Source organism: Triticum urartu, chromosome 1A, assembly GCF_056163025.1.
Source record: "Triticum urartu cultivar PI428250 chromosome 1A, HENAU_Tu73, whole genome shotgun sequence".
Lineage (NCBI taxonomy): Eukaryota > Viridiplantae > Streptophyta > Magnoliopsida > Poales > Poaceae > Triticum > Triticum urartu.
Window position 1 is genome coordinate 524,178,430 of NC_141873.1, and position 20,269 is coordinate 524,198,698.

A 20,269-nucleotide genomic window follows, 5' to 3' on the forward strand; every position below is an offset into this window, starting at 1 on the left:
AGACGAACACAGAGTCCGGCGCTAGGCGTACAATCTTCGGAGAGTTAAAAGCACCCGGAGTCCTAGAACTTGCTCTCAATGTGATGCTTTAGTCCTACAACTTGAAATTTGACCCTACCCAGTCCCTCAACTTGCATAAGATGTGCAAATTTGGTCCTGACGAATCAGAGAGCGCCACGTGGATGTGTGGGTGCATACCCGGTCAGCGCATGCTCTTTTGCAAAGAGGTCCCTGATGTTGCTGTGAATCAACCCGCACAGACCAAACCATCAACTCAAACGAAAAAACCAAAACGCAAGCACACGTCCGTCCGGCCGAAACGCAATTAACCATCAACCATGCATGCATGCACGCATGCCACAAATATACTCTAACCAGCTAGAGGACATGGGGGCGCAGAGAACTCTCCTCGCGAGCTTCCTGCTCGCCGCGTTGGCCACCCAGGCCTTCGTCGCCATCTCGGCCAGGACCGGCCCGATGGACAAGGCAAGCCAAGGTGCGTACCTAGCTACTCTGGATCTTGTGCATGCAGCTTGTGGTGAGTACTGAGCTAGGTTGTAACAAATGTCGTCTCATGACGTGCTCGTAGATGACGTGAAGAGGCCGGACTGCGTGCCGTCGCTCGTCCCGCACAACTTCCCCGGCCACGGGGGCACCACCGTGCCGCTTCCCTCGCACGGAGGCTCCTCCGGCACGCCGCCTTACCACGGCGGCTCCGGCTCGACTCCTTCGCATAGCGGCTCCGGCTCGTTGCCTGACTCGTCGCATGGCGGGTACGGGACGCCGCCTTCGCATGGCGGCTCTGGTTCGTTGCCTGACCCGTCGCACAGCGGAGAAGGTTACAGGTCCACTCCGGACGCGCCATCCCATGGCGGAGGCGCATACGGGAGCTCACCCACACCTTCCCACGACGGGCCTACGAGTTTAAGTCACTGACGTGTTGGGCCCGTGACGCTCCACTTGTTTTTGCACGTAGCAGCTACTGGAGGACGCACCCCATGCAGACCTGGTCGGTGCTGGGGAGCTGGCCGGGCTCGGTGAGCCACTTCTTCGGCGCCGCCGGCGGCCCGAGCGTGAGCATCAAGGACGCGCTGGCGAACACGAGGACCGACGGCGCTGGTGCACTGCTGCGCGACGGCGCTTCTCAACTCCATGACCCGCCCGGGGTTCGCCTACACCACCCAGCAGGTGAGGGACGTATTCGCGGCGGCCGCGGCTGGTGGCTTCGACAGTGCCGCGGCGGCGCAGGCGGCGGCGTTCAAGAAGGCCAACGAGGGGAAGGAGGCATAGATCGACTGGATTGCCATCGAGTGGGCTTTAGCTAGCTTAAGGCTGCAGGTGGGACTGATCGTGGGAGTCCCATCACAGCCCCACTTAATCCCAACACACTTTGGTGGGTGATAGCCAACACTCCATCAGTTTTTATGTGGGGTATATGGGTATAAGTGGGATCCCACTTCCGAGCGACACGAATCAAACTGGCCTCACCATCACCAACGCCAAACAGAAGGTGTTTTGCTTAGTCCGGCCGACCAAAAACCTAATTACCCCCTGATCTCTTGATCTTGCTATCCTGCATAAATATGCATGCACGTCCTGTTGTCTGCACTATGCACTGAAACAGGTACAAGCCGCTTGCCGGCGTCGTCGTCCGTGAACGTAAAGACCCGACAGCAGGAGGCAATCTTGTCGATGAGGCTCTCGGCCTCGGGCTCCGGCGACGGCGGCGTCAGCTTGCTGGCCTCCGCGACGAACACGAACACATCCTCGGGATTGTCGAGTTGGAGCAAAGTGCAGCAGCGTGGTAGACATCCTCTTCTTAGGCATCCTTGACACGTCCATGTTGACGTCCGGTCGGCACTGACGTTGGCGAGGCCAAGCGCGAGCGCCTGCTGCAACGCCTGCCGCTGTCCCAGGCATCCCCGCGCCGAAGCCGCCGGTGCCCACCATTCCTACAATGCCACCAGTGCCAACCATGCCCGCGCTAACCACACCGCAGGTCACATGCAGTGCCGCCGATGCCGGCCGTGCCCACGCTCACCGTTCCCCAGGTCATGTTGCTGCCCATGCGTGCCGTCCCCGTGATCACTTATCTGGGATTTATGTTGCCGGCGGCCTGTAGGTCGGGGTTGCGGCTGTTGGCGACCTAGCCATCCCGTCCGGCCGGGGTACCGCAGGAGGGAGAGGTGCGAGGAAGGGGAGGACGGGAGGGGATGCGGCGGCTGTGCGGCTCCCCCGTGGCGCCTCTGTTTTTGTGAGGGTAGGTGGGAACCCGATGGGCTGATATAGCTACCCCAGTTAATTTTTTTTAGGATGTCTCAAAAAAAAACCTGCAGTGTGAAGCTAGCTGGTTACCTATATCTGTGGCATGCGTGCATGCATGCATGGTTGATGGTTGGGTTTCGGCCGGACGGACGTGTGCTTGCGTTTTGGTTTTTTCGTTTGAGTTGATGGTTTGGTCTGTGCGGATTGATTCACAGCAACGTCAGGGGTCTCTTTGCAAAAGAGCACGCATTAACCAGGTATACACCCACACGTCCACACGGCGCTTTCTGATTCATAAAGACCAAATTTACACATTTTATGCAAGTTGAGGGACTGGGTAGGGTCAAATTTCAAGTTGTAGGACTAAAACATCACATTGAGAGCAAGTTATATATAGGACTCCGGGTGCTTTTAACTCATCTTCGGAGACGGGCTGCGTTCCATGGGTTCGGCTCGAGTCGGTTATCCGATGCATCTCGCAGGCGGTACGCTTCACCAGTCAGGACTTGGTCAATTATGAAGGGACCTTCTCACTTGGGCTTGAGTTTGTCATTTTTCTTGTCCGGCAGGCGTAGAACTAATTCGCCAACGTTGTAATTTTTGGCTCGTACTTCTCTGCTTTGTTATCTTCGAGCCTGCTGTTGATAGAATGCGGAACGGGCTTTTGCCACGTCACGCTCTTCCTCCAAGGCGTCCAAACTGTCCCGCCGATCGAGCTCGGCTTCTCTTTCTTCGTACATGCGCACTCGAGGTGAGTCATGAATTATATCGCAGGACAAAACTGCCTCTGCGCCGTACACCATGAAGAATGATGTGTATCCGGTGGTGCGATTCGGCGTGGTCCGCAGCCCCTAGAGTACGGAGTCGAGCTCCTCTACCCAGTGCGTATTAGATTCCTTAAGGGACCGCACTAATCTAGGTTTGATGCCGCTCATGATAAGACCATTTGCACGTTCGACCTGGCCGTTAGTTTGTGGGTGATAGACGGAAGCATAGTCGAGCTTGATGCCCATGTTTTTGCACCAGAGTTTTACCTCGTCGGCTGTAAAGTTTGTGCCGTTATCAGTGATGATGTTGTGGGGGACGCTGTAACGGTATACAACCCCGAATATAAAGTCTATCACCGGTCCGGATTCGGCCGTCTTAACAGGCTTAGCTTCTATCCATTTGGTGAACTTATCCACCATGACCAGTAAGTATTTTTTCTTGTGGGTTCCACCTTTAAGGGGTCCAACCATGTCAAGCCCCCAGACCGCGAAGGGCCAAGTGATGGTGATAGTTTGGAGGGCGGTGGGTGGCATATGGCTTTGGTTTGCAAAAAGCTGGCAACCGACGCATCGTTGGACTAAGTCCTGGGCGTCTGCCCGGGCCGTCGGCCAATAAAAGCCTGTACGGAAGGCCTTGCTTACAAGGGACCGAGCTGCAGCATGATGACCACCGAGTCTGGCATGAATTTCAGCCAGGAGGTTCCGCCCTTCCTCTTTGGAGATGCACCTTTGAAGGACTCCGGTAGTGCTTTTCTTATAAAGCTCTCCCTCATGGACTTTATAGGCTTTAGATCGCCGCACTATGCAGCGTGCCTCATTTTGGTCCTCAGGGAGTTCCTGCCTGGTAAGGTAGGCGAGGAATGGTTCTATCCACGGGGCGATGACGACCATTATTACGTGGGCTGAAGGTGTTATTTCATTGGCAGAGCCTCCAATTATGTCAGAGTGTTTGGTGTCGGGTAGTGCGGTTGGGTCCGGGCTGTTATTGCCAGGTTCCCCTTCCCGTACTACGGACGGCTTGAACAACCTTTCCAAGAAGATGCTGGGGGGGACTACATCGCGTTTTGCGCCGATGCGTGTCAAGACATCTGCCGCCTGATTATTTTCCCTGGCTATATGGTGAAATTCGAGCCCTTCGCGATAAGCTGACATTTTTGGATCCTTGGCATCAAACTTTCCATTTATTTGGGATATTGCAAGGTTCGAGTCCCCGCGCACTTCTAGGCGTTGAATGCCCATGGATACTGCCATCCGGAGACCATGTAAAAGGGCCTCATATTCGGCTGCATTGTTGGAGTCTGTGTACATTATCTAGAGTACGTATTGAACTGTGTCTCCTGTGGGGGACGTCAAAACGACGCCAGCCCCCAGACCGGCCAACATTTTGGAGCTGTCGAAGTGCATGACCCATTTTGAATATGTGCCGTACTCTTTAGGGAGTTCGGCCTCTGTCCATTCTGCGACGAAGTCGGCCAAGACTTGCGACTTGATAGCTCGCCGTGGCTTGTAAGTTATGTCGAACGGGAGGAGCTCAATGGCCCATTTTGCAATCCGGCCCGTCGCGTCGCGGTTGTTTATGATATCGTTAAGTGGCACTTCCGAGGCTACTGTTATTGAACACTCTTGAAAGTAGTGTCGCAGCTTCCGGGATGCCATAAATACAGCGTACGCAATCTTTTGATAATGCGGGTATCGTGACTTGCACGGAGTAAAGACAGTGGACACATAGTAGACCGGCTTTTGAAGGGGGAATTTGTGTCCGTCCGTTTCTCGTTCGACGACGAGCACTGCGCTTACGACCTGATGGGTTACTGCAATGTATAATAGTATTGGTTCACCAATGTTTGGCGCGGCCAGGACTGGGTTTGTTGTCAATATGGCTTTTATTTCGTGAGTCCGGCCGTGGCTGCATCCGTCCACTCGAAGTGTTCGGTGCGCCGAAGGAGGCGGTAAAGGGGTAGGGCCTTTTCTCCCAAGTGGGAGATAAAGCGGCTTAGAGCCGCCACGCATCCGGTTAATTTTTGTATTTGTTTAAGGTCCTTCGGGATATCCAATTGTGACAGAGCTCGGATCTTGGCTGGATTTGCTTCAATTCCTCTACCGGATACAATGAAGCCCAAGAGCTTTCCGGCTGGAACGTCGAAAACGCATTTTTCCGGGTTGAGCTTGATGTCGTATGTTCGGTGGTTACCGAATGTTAGCCTCAAGTCGTCTACTAGAGATTCGACATGTCTTGTTTTAACGACCACATCATCTACGTATGCCTCCACTGTTTTGCCGATCTGGTTTGCCAGACATGTCTGAATCATGCGCTGATATGTTGCGCCAGCGTTTTTGAGCCTGAAGGGCATTGTGTTGAAGCAGAATGGGCCGTATGGTGTGATGAATGCCGTTGCGGCTTGGTCTGACTCTGCCATCTTTATTTGATGGTAGCCGGAGTATGCATCGAGGAAACACAACGAATCGTGTCCTGCGGTAGCGTCGATAATTTGATCGATGCGGGGGAGAGGGAAGGGATCCTTTGGTCAAGCCTTGTTAAGGTCTTTAAAATCAACGCACATGCGCTAGGATTTGTCCTTCTTTGGTACCATCACCAGGTTTGCTAGCCAGTCCGGGTATTTTATATCTTTGATGAATCCGGCCTCCAATAGCTTGGCTAGTTCCTCTCCCATGGCCTGTCTATTAGGTTCGGAAAAACGCCGAAGAGCCTGTTTGACTGGCTTGAATCCTTTTAGGATATTTAAGCTGTGTTCGGCCAGCCTGCGTGGGATTACTGCATGTCTGAAGGGTGCCAGGCGAAAATGTCCCAGTTCTCTCGTAGGAACTCTCGTAGTGCGGCGTCTACATCAGGGTTTAACTGTGCTCCGATGGAAGCTGTTTTATTGGGGTCCGTTGGATGGACCTGGAATTTGACTATTTCGTCCGCCGGTTTAAAGGAGGTGGACTTGGATCTTTTGTCGAGTATCACATCGTCCCTATTCACCGTGGAGCGAAGAGCAGTCAGTTCCCCAGCCGCTAGGGCTGCGGATAGCGCCTCGAGGGCTAGTGCGGCTGTCTTGTTTTCGGCGTGGAGTGCTATGTCCGGATCACTAGCGAGAGTGATGATTCCGTTAGGCCCAGGCATCTTGAGCTTCATGTACCCGTAATGGGGTATTGCTTGGAAGATTGTAAACGCTTCGAGTCCTAGCAAAGCATGATATCCGCTACTGAACGGGGCCACTTGGAACGTGACCTCTTCGGACCTGTAATTATCCGGCGTGCCGAACACCACATCTAGTGTGATTTTTCCTGTACAGCGCGCTTCCCGACTGGGGATTATTCCTCTAAAGGTTGTGCTGCTTCGCTCAATGCGGTTCCAGTCTATTTCCATTTTTTGAAGGGTTTCCTCATAAATGAGGTTCAATCCACTGCCGCCATCCATGAGTACCTTGGTAAGACGAAAGCCGTCCACTATTGGACTGAGGACCAATGCGGCTGGTGCTCGGGCTGTTCGGAATTTAGGTTCATCACTGGCGTTAAAAGTAATAGCCATGTCACTCCATGGGTTTATTGTTGCTACTTGGTAGACTTCGGCAAGGCTGTGGAGTGTTCTTGTTCGCATATTATTTGATGCGAAAGTCTCGAAGACTGTTGATACCGTACTGGTGTCTCTGGGGTGGCTTTCTGTGGCTTCTGGAATTAGTAGATCTTCGCCAATTTTTGCCACCTGCCGGAGTATCCAACATGCTCTAAGGCTATGAGTTGGTGTGGCGCCCTCTGCACTTTGAATTTTACAGGGTCCATTAAGCTATCCTTCCAGCACGGTTCCGTGCCCTATAGAGGGCTTTTGCTTTTTGGTATTGAACCCGGGTGTCTGGCGATGATGCACCCTTTTTTTCGGACTCGGTTTGTATTCAAGGTTGGATTTCCCCAAAATTTTATTTCGGTTTTCCAGGCGCTTTCCATCGGACAGTACTTTCGTACTATGGACGCCAAGTCAGCGAAGCGTGTAATATCATGGTGACTTATGGCGTTGAGGACTCCCTTGTCCGAGCAATTATTACAGAAGAATGAAATTGCGTCTTCCTCGCGGTAGTCCTTTATCCTGTTCATAACCAGGAGGAATCTGGCCCAGTAATGATGTACTGTTTCTTCGGGCTCTTGCCTAATTTGAGATAGATCGCTTATGTACGGGTGGGTGGAATCAAATCCGAAACCTCACCCAATCTGAGACCCAGGGGCCAAGGAGTTTCCGAACTCGGAAGTTTGGATTCTTGGATGCTGTCCAATGAATCTAGCCCGTCGCCCGACTTTAAGTTCAGGTCTTGAGTGATGTCCTCCCCTCCGCGGGTATCCGGCTTGGAGGGATCAGGAATCCGGACATAGCTAGTCCTTAAGATAGAGGAAGGGTCGCCGCACTGTCCCTCTACTACCACGGCAACGTGATGGGTGACCTGGGGAGAGTTAATCTCTCTCAGATCGGGTTTAGGCCCAATCTGGTCGTAATCCGTAGCGACTCCCAGGGCAGAGAAGCGATCCAAGAGCTCATTTAGGGAAGAGAGCTCCATTGGATCTAGCTGCTCGGCGAATTCCGAGATGATGTGAAGATTGCTTTCGATGACCCGAGAGGTCATCGTCGACGCAGCAGCCGAACGGGTGGTCATAAGGAAACCACCTAGCCTGAGAGTCTGGCCGATAGCCAAAGGTCCCTTAGCAACGGTGCCGTCTTTAAAGACGGGATGAGGCATCCTTCCTGATGGCGACGGCACAAAGGAACTCTCAATGAAAGCACCAATGTCGGTGTCAAAACCGGCGGATCTTGGGTAGGGGGTCCCGAACTGTGCGTCTAGGCCGGATGGTAACAAGAGGCAGGGGACACAATGTTTTACCCTAGTTCAGGCCCTCTTGGTGGAGGTAAAACCCTACGTCCTGCTTGATTGATATTGATGATATGGGTAGTACAAGAGTAGATCTACCACGAGATCGAAGAGGCTAAACCCTAGAAGCTAGCCTATGGTATGATTGTTGTTCCTACGGACTAAAACCCTCTGGTTTATATAGACACCGGAGAGGGCTAGGGTTACACAGAGTCGGTTACAATCGTAGGAGATCTACATATCCGTATCGCCAAGCTTACCTTCCACGCTAAGGAAAGTCCCTTCCGGACACGGGACAAAGTCTTGAATCTTGTATCTTCATAGTCCAGGAGTCCGGCCGACGGTATAGTCCAGCTATCCGGACACCCCCTAATCCAGGACTCCCTCAGCTCCCCTTGTGTCGAATCAATAAATTTGGGTTGAATACTCTACCCTCGAAAACTGTTGCGATCCCCTATACTTGTGGGTTATCAGTGTCCAACGTATCTATAATTTTTGATTGTTCCATGTTGTTATATTATCAATCTTGGATGTTTTATAATCATTTTATAGTCATTTATATCATTTTTTGGTACTAACCTATTGACATAGTGCCAAGTGCCAGTTGTTGTTTTCTACATGTTTTTTACACCGCAGGAAATCGATACCAAATGGATTCCAAACGCAGCGAAACTTTTTGGAGTTTTTTTTGGACCAGAAGACACCCAATGGGCCAAGGCAGCGCCTGGGGGTGCTCCGAGGGGAGCACAACCCACCAGGGCGCGTCAGGAGGCCCAGGCGTGCCCTGGTGGGTTGTGCCCACCTCAGGTGCCCCTCGGACGACCTCTTTGCTGTATAAATACTCCAATATTCCATAAACCCTAGGGGAGTCGACGAAAATCAATTCCAGCCACCATAGAGTCCAGAACCACCAGATCCAATTTAGACACCATCACAAAGGGGTTCACCACTTCCATTGGTGCCTCTCCGATGATGCGTGAGTAGTTCTTTGTAGACCTTTGGGTCCGTAGTTAGTAGCTAGATGGCTTCCTCTCTCTCGTTTGATTATCAATACAATGGTCTCTTGGAGATCCATATGATGTAACTCTTTTTGCGGTGTGTTTGTTGGGATCGGATGAACTTTGAGTTTATGATCAGATCTATCTTTTTATCCATGAAAGTTATTTGAATCTTCTTTGATCTCTTATATGCATGACTGCTTATAGCCTCGTATTTCTTCTCTAATATTTGGGTTTTGTTTGGCCAACTTGATCTATTTATCTTGCAATGGGAAGAGGTGCTTTGTAGTGGGTTCGATCTTACGTTGCTTAATCCCACTTACAGAAGGGGAACCGACACGTATGTATCATTGCTACTAACACTACTGCAAGATGCTGCTAACGTGACACTACGATCAGAGACCCTTCGAGAAACTGTGTGCGATGCAATAATCACAAACGGTGGTGTATGAAAACAATAGAAATGATGCAAAATGTTTGCGACGAATGATACATCAAACACGGTTTAGATTATAGTTGCGTGTGCGATGAGGGGCATACGGTTGATCTGTACGAACTGTTTGCGATGAGACAGAACAACAGAAACGGGTAGCCGGATCAAGGTGTGTGTGCGATATACGACATACAGTTCACTCCGATAAACGATTTGCGATGAGTGAGGTGAACACAAATGATTCGGTGTAACAAGATGTGTGTGATACCCGGCAAACAGGCCGGTAATAACAATTGTGTGCGATCATTATAGACAGCCCATACTGTCTTTTTTTGTGAATTATGTGTTCGTCAGGGCACACAGTTCAACAAACCAACCTATTGGCGATAATGTAGAAGATCTCTGTCGAATACATATTACTAACCGTCTGCGATGAGATTGACAGGATAAATAGAGATATATACATTCTGCTTAATTTAGTCCTTCTTTTTGTTGTTGTTCTTGTTGGATGACCCCACGACATTGTCTTGGCGAGGACGCTTCTTGTCGCCGACCGTTGGCTTTTCATCGCCGCCGCCGTTGTCATCATCGTTGCTGTCATTGTCCTCCTCCTCCTCGTTCGACCATTCCTCCTCCTCATCATCGTCGTCCTCTTCTTCGTCCTCCGACGGCTCCTCGTCCGTCTGGTTGTTGTCTGACGACTCCGGAGGCGGCGTCCCTTCCATGAAGTAGATATAATCGAGGTCTGGGCTCGACCCCAGACTCATGGAAGACGAGCAGGATGACTCCGATGTTGACCTATCATCAGGCGCCAGACTGCTAGCCGAACTGTCATCCTCCCTATCACTCGACATGGCTGTAGAGTGTGTGCCAGTGTGTAGTGCGGCCTGCTGGGTACGATGAAGATGGTGGACACTTAAGCGGGGTATGCAGAGAAGAGGAACTGCCAATTGAAGCGGGGGTTGACGTATTATCTAACCACTGATATAATCAACCGTAATTATTTATACCTAGTCGCTCAAAATTCCCGGGGTTGCACAGGACTCCTGTTGGCTATTTGGCTAGTTTCCTTTTTCAGGACAAAACAAGGAATGAGTTTTTGGCATTATGCACCGGTACCGGTACGAACAGAGTAGGAAAGTTGGCAAGCAATACATTGAGCTCTTCTTATTGATAAAGCCAGTAATAATCAAACTAGGAAGGAAAAGAAAAAAGACAAAGAAAAATATCTGCATGAATCTTCGCGTAACATCAATGGCATATATAGGACCTAGATGTGCATTACTTAGAGCACATCTAGATGTGCTTTAGCAATACTGTCAAACAAAACCCCTAATCATCATTGCAGACAGCGCATAGAACATGGCTAATGCGACAACCACAACTACACCTGCTAGTTCCTTCTTGTCTCTTTCTTTCATCTGTTGCCTGTGATTGATTCTTTCTTGCTTCATCATACTGATTATACATTCCAGATCAGCTAGTTTCTTCTTTAGCTTTACGTTATCTTCCACGAGCTTGGTGATAACACTCCGAGCCCTGCCATGCCATTCTTCATCCAGCCAGTTAACAAAGGCTCAAGCCTCATATCCCTGCCAATGTTATATAGTATTCTGGATGAGCGGTGGTAAAATGAAGAACTTAATTAGCACTAACCTCTAAGGGGCAACTGAGAAACTGCCTGCCAATGTCGAATCCCTCTGTGCATACACGTCAAGTGGGAGTGTGCCTGTGCACACAACTCAGTTTTTGGTACTTCTCGGTGGCGCAAAACTCAGAGTCGAACTCGTGTTGCGGGAGTCTGGAGTCAAGCTCCGGATCCGGCGGCAGATTGCTTTCCGGGCGGGGAGGGGGGTCATTCAGGACGGATTCAACAAGGAGCCATACTTTGGACATGGTAAAAAGATCAGGATAGATTGGAACCTGACAGGACGATTCGGTTCCGTAGTACACCTGCCTTCTGACGGCCTTAGGCAAGTGCTCGGCTGCGACCATCGTCATGGCAGCGATACGAGCAGGAGCAGCCGCACAGAAACCATCAGCACCACTCGTTTGCATTCCCCCAATGTCAGCGCCACGCGAGGGAATTGGGAGGCTATGTAGGGATTTGGGCTAATTGGGGATACTGTGGAAATAAGCTAACAGTCGGGAACTACTAATGGAACTATATATATGTTGTATATGGCATACTGTTTGTACATGTCATTTGTGTTAGGTATTACAACGTCACACACGATTTCCCACCGAACCGTGTGAGAAGACAACGTAGGTTAGACACAATTGCCATTACATAACCGTATGTGATGTACTACCTTGTCCATATAATTGAGTTACGGTGAGATACCGTGTAAACAGCCGCTTCGTGGATATCCTTAAAAAACAGCCGCTCTGCATATAGAGATGGCGGCGGCGGCCTAGGTAGCGGCTACCGGAGAAGAGGTCAATCCTTGGTCGGTGGGCGGTGGTAGTGTCATAGGAGGTCAATCCTCCTTATGCGGTGGGAGATAGGAGGAGCTCAACCATCGAGGTCGGCGGTGGCGTGATTCAAGCACATCCATCGCGGTCGATGGCGCGCGGGATAGTGGAGGTCGAACTTCAGGCGGCAGCCGCACTAAGCTTTGCCCCTCGACCCTGCTGTCTCGGCATGCCGCCGCATCGCGCTTGTCTGTCTGCTGGGTGGAGGTCGCCGCGCGGCTAATTAATTAAGGCATTCTTTTCGTGAGTGGCTAAATTTAGGTATTCAATTCCTAAGAGTAGTGTTGTACTAGTACTGTGCGTGTAAATTGACTGGCCTTTAATTTTTGTCATAGCACGTCTGGATAACAACATGGAGCGCCCTTAGTAATTATTAAAATAAAACCTTGTGATTTATGCACGCATCTTTGGACATCATTTAATCCATGTATTAATGTTGTTGTTTTGTTTTTAATTACCATTCGTGTACTACAGATGGAACGATCTCGATGGATGAAGAATCGGAAAACTGCAGATTTTATCAGTGGCGTGACAGAGTTCATGAATTTGGCTGAAAGTACAAAGAGGAGAATTGGTGATGCGGATTACATCCTGTCTCCATGTACTGATTGTGCCAATACAGAGTCACATGAAGTTGCAGATGTCCAGATGCACTTAGTCTCTAGGGATTCATGGATGGATATACACGTTGGACCAGACACGGTGAAGAGGAGGTCATGGATGAAGATACCCAGTGCAGCGAGATGCCAAAACCCAATCAGTGTCACATGGATGTTGAACCTAACATCGGGGCAGAGGCGTCAAGCTACCAATGGAACACCGGAAAGCCGAAACACCAACTAGAAAACCAAGATGTTGACGCAGATGATGACGATCTTGATATGCCAGATTTTGCTGCTATGATTGCAGATTTCGAGGGCCCAGATAAGCATATGATTTGTTACAAGGATTTTCCAACCATTGATGCGGACTCCAAGAAAGAATTGTATCCAGGTTGCAAAAAGAAATATTCCAGGTTGAGTGCCACCCTGTTGCTTCTCAGATTTAAAGCAACAAACAGTCTATCAAACAAGGGCTTCACTGAGATGTTAGGTCTTTTGAAAGAAATTCCTCCGGAAGATAATGTGCTCCCCAGAAGCACGAATGAAGCAAAGAAAATTGTTTGCCCATTAGAACTTGAAGTACAGAAGATACACGCTTGTGTGAATGATTGTATATTGTACTGTGGTGAGTACAAAGATTTTCATGCATGTCCCACATGCAAGCATGCACGATACAAGTGCAGGAGAGCAAAGGACAAGTACAAATTGGACGACGAGATCAAGACATGAGTCCCGTTCAAGGTTGTTTGGTACTTGCCTTTAATTCCAAGGTTGAGGCGTTTGTTTGCAAACCCTAGAGAGGCAAAGAGGTTGCAGTGGTATCATGATGAGCGAATTGCGAATAGGTATATGAGGCACCCTAAAGATGGGGCTCAGTGGGAATTAATCGACAAAAAGTTTGAAAATTTTGCCAAGGATCCTAGAAGTGTAAGGCTCAGGGAGTGTACTGACGGGATGAATCCTTATGGCGATATGAGCACCAATCACAACACATGGCCGGTGCTTCTGTGCATATATAACCTAGCTCCTTGGTTGTGTATGAAGAAAAAATACATTATGATGTCAATGATTATTCAAGGCCCGAAGCAACCTGGAAATGACATCGACATTTACTTTCAGCTACTGGTGAAGAACTGCTGACAGTGTGGGTAGATGCGCCTGCTGTAAAATGTTATGATGCTTACAGAAATGAGATTTTTGATCTACATGCCATGCTGGTGCACACCATTCAAGATATGCCGGCATTAGGCAACACATCGGGTGTCGGAGTAATGGGCCACGGGTAGGCCAAGCCGAGTCCCATAACCTTTCAAGACATCGGGGCAGGCTGCGCCCCTCAAGACCCCGGGGCGAAGAGCCACCTCCTGAGGAGTCGACGGCAGGGCGGCCGACTGCCCGCTCACAGCCGAGTCCCAGGGACGACTTCCAGAGAAGCCGGCTTTGGGGAGTCGGCCGGCGACTCCAACAAACCATGACCTCATTGAAGGGGACGGGGCAGGGGCGTGGCTACAGTGAAGCCCACTCCCCGCCCCTTACCAAGGGCAGGCATGGCCACAGCACGCCGTACCTGGGAAGATCTCCGTGCGGCGTGGCACTGTTGCCCGGTCGGCCCTGACATTAGCACCATAGTACCAAGTCCTGCTCCCACGATGGCTTGTCTGTATGGCCTAGAGGCAGCGGGGCCCACCAGTCAGCGAGACCTCAGGAGATGGCAGGAGAACCGCCAGTCGGACCCGTCAGGAGTCGGCCCGGGGGAGTCGGCCGAGCCCTCCCCCGGGGCCCACGTGCCACTAATCAAGATGAGATGGGGAGTGGCCACAGTGATCGCCCGCCAGGCGGCGGGGCTGTAGCCACGACCCCATGACCAAGCCTGCGTCATCCGAAGCACGACTACTACAGTAATCAGCGGCCGGCAAGACCCGCCCGCGACGGACGCGGCCTGTCGGCTCCGTACCAGACCAGTCGGCGGGGCCCACCAGCCGGCGGGCCCCAGCAGTCGGCGGAGAAGTCGGAGGTCGGAGGCACTGACGGCGGGGCCCGCGCCCAGTCGAATTACCATTGTACCCCTGGGGGGTAGGCCTATATAAACCCCCCCAGGGCACCCATGCAAGGGGTTGGATCTCAGTAGTTCTAAACCATACCAGATAGAAGGAGAGAGCTAGCCATGCCCTCTTCTACCACCATAAACAGCTCAAGGAGCAACCGTGCAAACACTTGGCCATAGTGATCATGCGGAGACCCCGCAGAGCAGCAGTAGGGGTATTATCTCCCCGGAGAGCCCCAAAACTGGGTAAGATTCGTCGGCGTGCATGTCTTCGCCTCATCCCGTTTCCAGGCACCGGCGACGTTCTACTCGCCCCCACCATGATATGCCATCCGTTGGCATATGTCGCACCAAACCCCCGACATTTGGCGCCCACCGTGGGGCCTGGTGCACCACCGTCCGGAGATCTGTTCTGGACGGGAACCCTTTTCCTCCCTGGCGAGCGCAGCCAGCCAGGCACGCCAGGCGAAGTTTGCATCGACGCGCTGCGCGGTGTTGAGATCGCCTGCGCAGCCAGCTCCTTGGCCGAACTTGTCGGCGAGGTCCGCCTCTCCGACGAACCTGCGTCCGACGCAGGCGCGGGCGGCCCCGAGAACCTCCTCGCGGGCCTCCTCGATCAACTCCACGTTTCCGGCAAGCCCGCCATAGACTTGGAGTCCGTAGGCTCCACAGACCCGATGCTGGTCGACTCCGACACCACGTCGATCGACGCGTTCCCCACCAACGTGGTGGTCTACGACGAACCTCTCCCCCATGCAGAGAGCGACGGAAGCACCGTCACTGAGGTGCTAGTCATCAGTCATGACGAGTTCCCTGGCGGAGGAGCGCCCGACTCACTCGGCGCGGTGCTGCAAGACCTAGCTGCGCCCATTCCGGAAGGTGCTGACGCGGATCCGCTAGAAGCACGCCACCGTCAGCTCGTTGAAGGCGCGAAGAAGCTGGCCAGCATGAGACGCTTATCAGAAGCTTACCAGCGGGAGATGTATCGCGCCGTTGGCGGCTCGCCGGCCCTGGCAGGGCCCAGCCGCCTTGGCGTGGTCCAGCAGCGCGGCGTAGCCATCGCCAGCCTGATTGGGGCTAGCCGTGTTGGGGAACGTTGCAGAAAACAAAAATTTTCCTACGGTTTCACCAAGATCCATCTATGAGTTCATCTAGCAACGAGTGATTGGATTGCATCTACATACCTTTGTAGATCACGCGCGGAAGCGTTCAAAGAACGGGGATGAGGAAGGCGTACTCGACGTGATCCAAATCACCGGAGATCCTAGCACCGAACGGACGGCACCTCCGTGTTCAACACACGTACGGTCAGCGTAACGTCTCCTCCTTATTGATCCAGCAAGGGGGAAGGAGAGGTTGAGGAAGATGGCTCCAGCAGCAGCACGACGGCGTGGTGGTGATGGAGCTGCAGTACTCCGGCAGGGCTTCGCCAAGCACTATGGAGGAGGAGGAGGTGTTGGAGAGGGAGAGGGAGGCACCAAAGGCATGGGGTAAGAAGTCCTCCATCTCCCCACTATATATAGGAGGGCCAAGGGGGGGGGGGCGCCGGCCCTAGGAGATCCAATCTCCTAGGGGGTGCGGCCAAGGGGAGGAATCCCTCCTCCCCAAGCCACCTAGGAGGTGCCTTCCCCTCCTAGGACTCTTCCTTTAGGGTTTCCCCCACCCTAGGCGCATGGGCCCTAGGGGGAAGTGGCGCCCCAGCCCACTTTGGGCTGGATCCCTTCCCACTTCAGCCCATGGGGCCCTCCGGGATAGGTGGCCCCACCCGGTGGACCCCCGGGACCCTTCCGGTGGTCCCGGTACAATACCGGTGACCCCGAAACTTGTCCCGATGGCCGAAATAGCACTTCCTATATATAATTCTTTACCTCCGGACCATTCCGGAACTCCTCGTGACGTCCGGGATCTCATCCGGGACTCCGAACAACATTCGGGTTACTGCATATACATATACCTACAACCCTAGCGTCACCGAACCTTAACTGTGTAGACCCTACGGGTTCGGGAGACATGTAGACATGACCGAGATCGCTCTCTGGTCAATAACCAACAGCGGGATCTGGATACCCATGTTGGATCCCACATGCTCCTCGATGATCTCATCGGATGAACCACTATGTCGAGGATTCAAGCAACCCCGTATACAATTCCCTTCGTCAATCGGTATGTTACTTGCCCGAGATTCGATCGTCGGTATCCCAATACCTAGTTCAATCTCGTTACCGGAAAGTCACTTTACTCGTACCGTAATGCATGATCCCGTGACCAGACACTTGGTCACTTTGAGCTCATTATGATGATGCATTACCGAGTGGGCCCAGTGATACCTCTCCGTTATACGGAGTGACAAATCCCAGTCTTGATCCGTGTCAACCCAACAGACACTTTCGGAGATACCCGTAGTATACCTTTATAGTCACCCAGTTACGTTGTGACGTTTGGCACACCCAAAGCACTTCTACGGTATCCGGGAGTTACACGATCTCATGGTCTAAGGAAAAGATACTTGACATTGGAAAACTCTAGCAAACGAACTATACGATCTTGTGCTATGTTTAGGATTGGGTCTTGTCCATCACATCATTCTCCTAATGATGTGATCCCGTTATCAATGACATCCAATGTCCATAGTCAGGAAACCATGACTATCTGTTGATCAACGAGCTAGTCAACTAGAGGCTTACTAGGGACATGTTGGTGTCTATTATTCACACATGTATTACGATTTCCGGATAACACAATTATAGCATGAATAAAGACAATTATCATGAATAAGGAAATATAGTAATAATGCTTTTATTATTGCCTCTAGGGCATATTTCCAACAGTCTCCCACTTGCACTAGAGTCAATAATCTAGTTACATTGTGATGAATCGAACACCCATGGAATTCTGGTGTTGATCATGTTTTGCTCTAGGGAGAGGTTTAGTCAATGGATCTGCTACATTCAGGTCCGTGTGTACTTTAGAAATATCTATGTCTCCATCTTGAACATTTTCACGAATGGAGTTGAAGCGACGCTTGATGTGCCTTGTCTTCTTGTGAAACCTGGGCTCCTTGGCAAGAGCAATAGCTCCAGTGTTGTCACAGAAGAGCTTGATCGGCCCCGACGCATTGGGTATGACTCCTAGGTCGGTGATGAACTCCTTCACCCAAATTGCTTCATGTGCTGCCTCCGAGGCTGCCATGTACTCCGCTTCACATGTAGATCCCGCCACGACGCTCTGCTTGCAACTGCACCAGCTTACTGCCCCACCATTCAAAATATACACGTATCCGGTTTGTGACTTTGAGTCATCCAGATCTGTGTCGAAGCTAGTGTCGACGTAACCCTTTACGACGAGCTCTTCGTCACCTCCATAAACGAGAAACATTTCCTTAGTCCTTTTCAGGTACTTCAGGATATTCTTGACCGCTGTCCAGTGTTCCTTGCCGGGATTACTTTGGTACCTTCCTACCAAACTTACGGCAAGGTTTACATCAGGTCTGGTACACAGCATGGCATACATAATAGAACCTATGGCTGAGGCATAGGGGATGACACTCATCTCTTCTATATCTTCTGTCGTGGTCAGACATTGAGCTGAGCTCAATTTCACACCTTGCAACATAGGCAAGAACCCCTTCTTAGACCGATCCATATTGAACTTCTTCAATATCTTATCAAGGTATGTGCTTTGCGAAAGACCTATGAGGCGTCTTGATCTATCTCTGTAGATCTTGATGCCTAATATATAAGCAGCTTCTCCAAGGTCCTTCATTGAAAAACTCTTATTCAAGTAGGCCTTAATGCTATCCAAAAGTTCTATATCATTTCCCATCAAAAGTATGTCATCTACATACAATATGAGAAATGCTACAGAGCTCCCACTCACTTTCTTGTAAACGCAGGCTTCTCCATAAGTCTGCGTAAACCCGAACGCTTTGATCTTCTCATCAAAGCGAATGTTCCAACTCCGAGATGCTTGCACCAGCCCATAAATCGAGCGTTGGAGCTTGCACACCTTGTCAGCATTCTTAGGATCGACAAAACCTTCCGGCTGCATCATATACAATTCTTCCTTAAGGAAACCATTAAGGAATGCCGTTTTGACGTCCATTTGCCATATCTCATAATCGTAGAAAGCGGCAATTGCTAACATGATTCGGACAGACTTTAGCTTCGCTACCGGTGAGAAAGTCTCATCGTAGTCAACCCCTTGAACTTGTCGATAACCATTAGCGACTAGCCGAGCTTTATAGATGGTCACATTACCATCCGCGTCTGTCTTCTTCTTAAAGATCCATTTATTTTCTATGGCTCGCCGCTCTACGGGCAAGTCAGTCAAAGTCCATACTTTGTTTTCATACATGGATCCAATCTCGGATTTCATGGCTTCTAGCCATTTGTCGGAATCCGGGCCCGCCATCGCTTCTTCATAGTTCGAAGGTTCACCGTTGTCTAACAACATGATTTCCAAGACAGGGTTGCCGTACCACTCTGGTGCGGAACGTGTCCTTGCGGACCTTCGAATTTCAGTAGGAGCTTGATCAGAAGTATCTTGATCATCATTATTAACGTCCTCTCTTGTCGGTGCAGGCACCTCAGAAACATTTTCTTAAGTTGCGCCATTTTCTGGTTCAAGAGGTAATACTTCATCAAGGTCTACTTTCCTCCCACTTACTTCTTTCGAGAGAAACTCTTTCTCTAGAAAGGACCCATTCTTGGCAACAAAGATCTTGCCTTCGGATCTGAGGTAGAAGGTATACCCAATAGTTTCTTTAGGGTATCCTATGAAGACGCATTTTTCCGATTTGGGTTCAAGCTTTTCAGGTTGAAGTTTCTTGACATAAGCATCGCATCCCCAAACTTTTAGAAACGACAGCTTAGGTTTCTTACCAAACCATAATTCAAACGGTGTCGTCTCAACGGATTTTGACGGAGCCCTATTTAAAGTGAATGCGGCAGTCTCTAAAGCATAGCCCCAAAAAGATAATGGTAAATCGGCAAGAGACATCATAGATCGCACCATATCCAATAGAGTGCGATTACGACGTTCGGACACACCATTACGCTGAGGTGTTCCAGGCGGCGTGAGTTGTGAAACTATTCCACATTTTCTTAAGTGTGTGCCAAACTCGTGACTCAAGTATTCTCCTCCACGATCTGATCGTAGGAACTTGATTTTCCTGTCACGTTGATTCTCAACCTCACTCTGAAATTCCTTGAACTTTTCAAAGGTCTCAGACTTGTGTTTCATTAAGTAGACATACCCATATCTACTCAAGTCATCAGTGAGGGTGAGAACATAATGATAGCCACCGCGAGCCTCAATGCTCATTGGACCGCACACATCAGTATGTATGATTTCCAATAAGTTGGTTGCTTGCTCCATTGTTCCTGAGAACAGAGTCTTGGTCATTTTACCCATGAGGCATGGTTCGCACGTGTCAAATGATTCGTACTCAAGAGACTCTAAAAGTCCATCTGCATGGAGCTTCTTCATGCGTTTGACACCTATGTGACCAAGGTGGCAGTGCCACAAGTATGTGGGACTATCATTATCAATCTTACATCTTTTGGTATTCACACTATGAATATGTGTAGCATTACGCTCGAGATTCATTAAGAATAAACCATTCACCATCGGAGCATGACAATAAAACATATCTCTCATATAAATAGAACAACCATTATTCTCGGATTTAAATGAGTAGCCATCTCGTATTAAACGAGATCCTAATACAATGTTCATGCTCAAACTTGGCACTAAATAACAATTATTGAGGTTGAAAACTAATCCCATAGGTAAATGTAGAGGTAGCGTGCCGACGGCGATCACATCGAC

At 50.4% G+C, this 20,269-nt stretch overlaps 1 pseudogene; it reads left to right on the forward strand.

Annotated features, from left to right (window-relative positions):
* Positions 1–387: 387 nt before the first annotated feature.
* Positions 388–1,290, forward strand: LOC125537248 (uncharacterized; annotated as a pseudogene).
* The last annotated feature ends 18,979 nt before the right edge of the window (positions 1,291–20,269 follow it).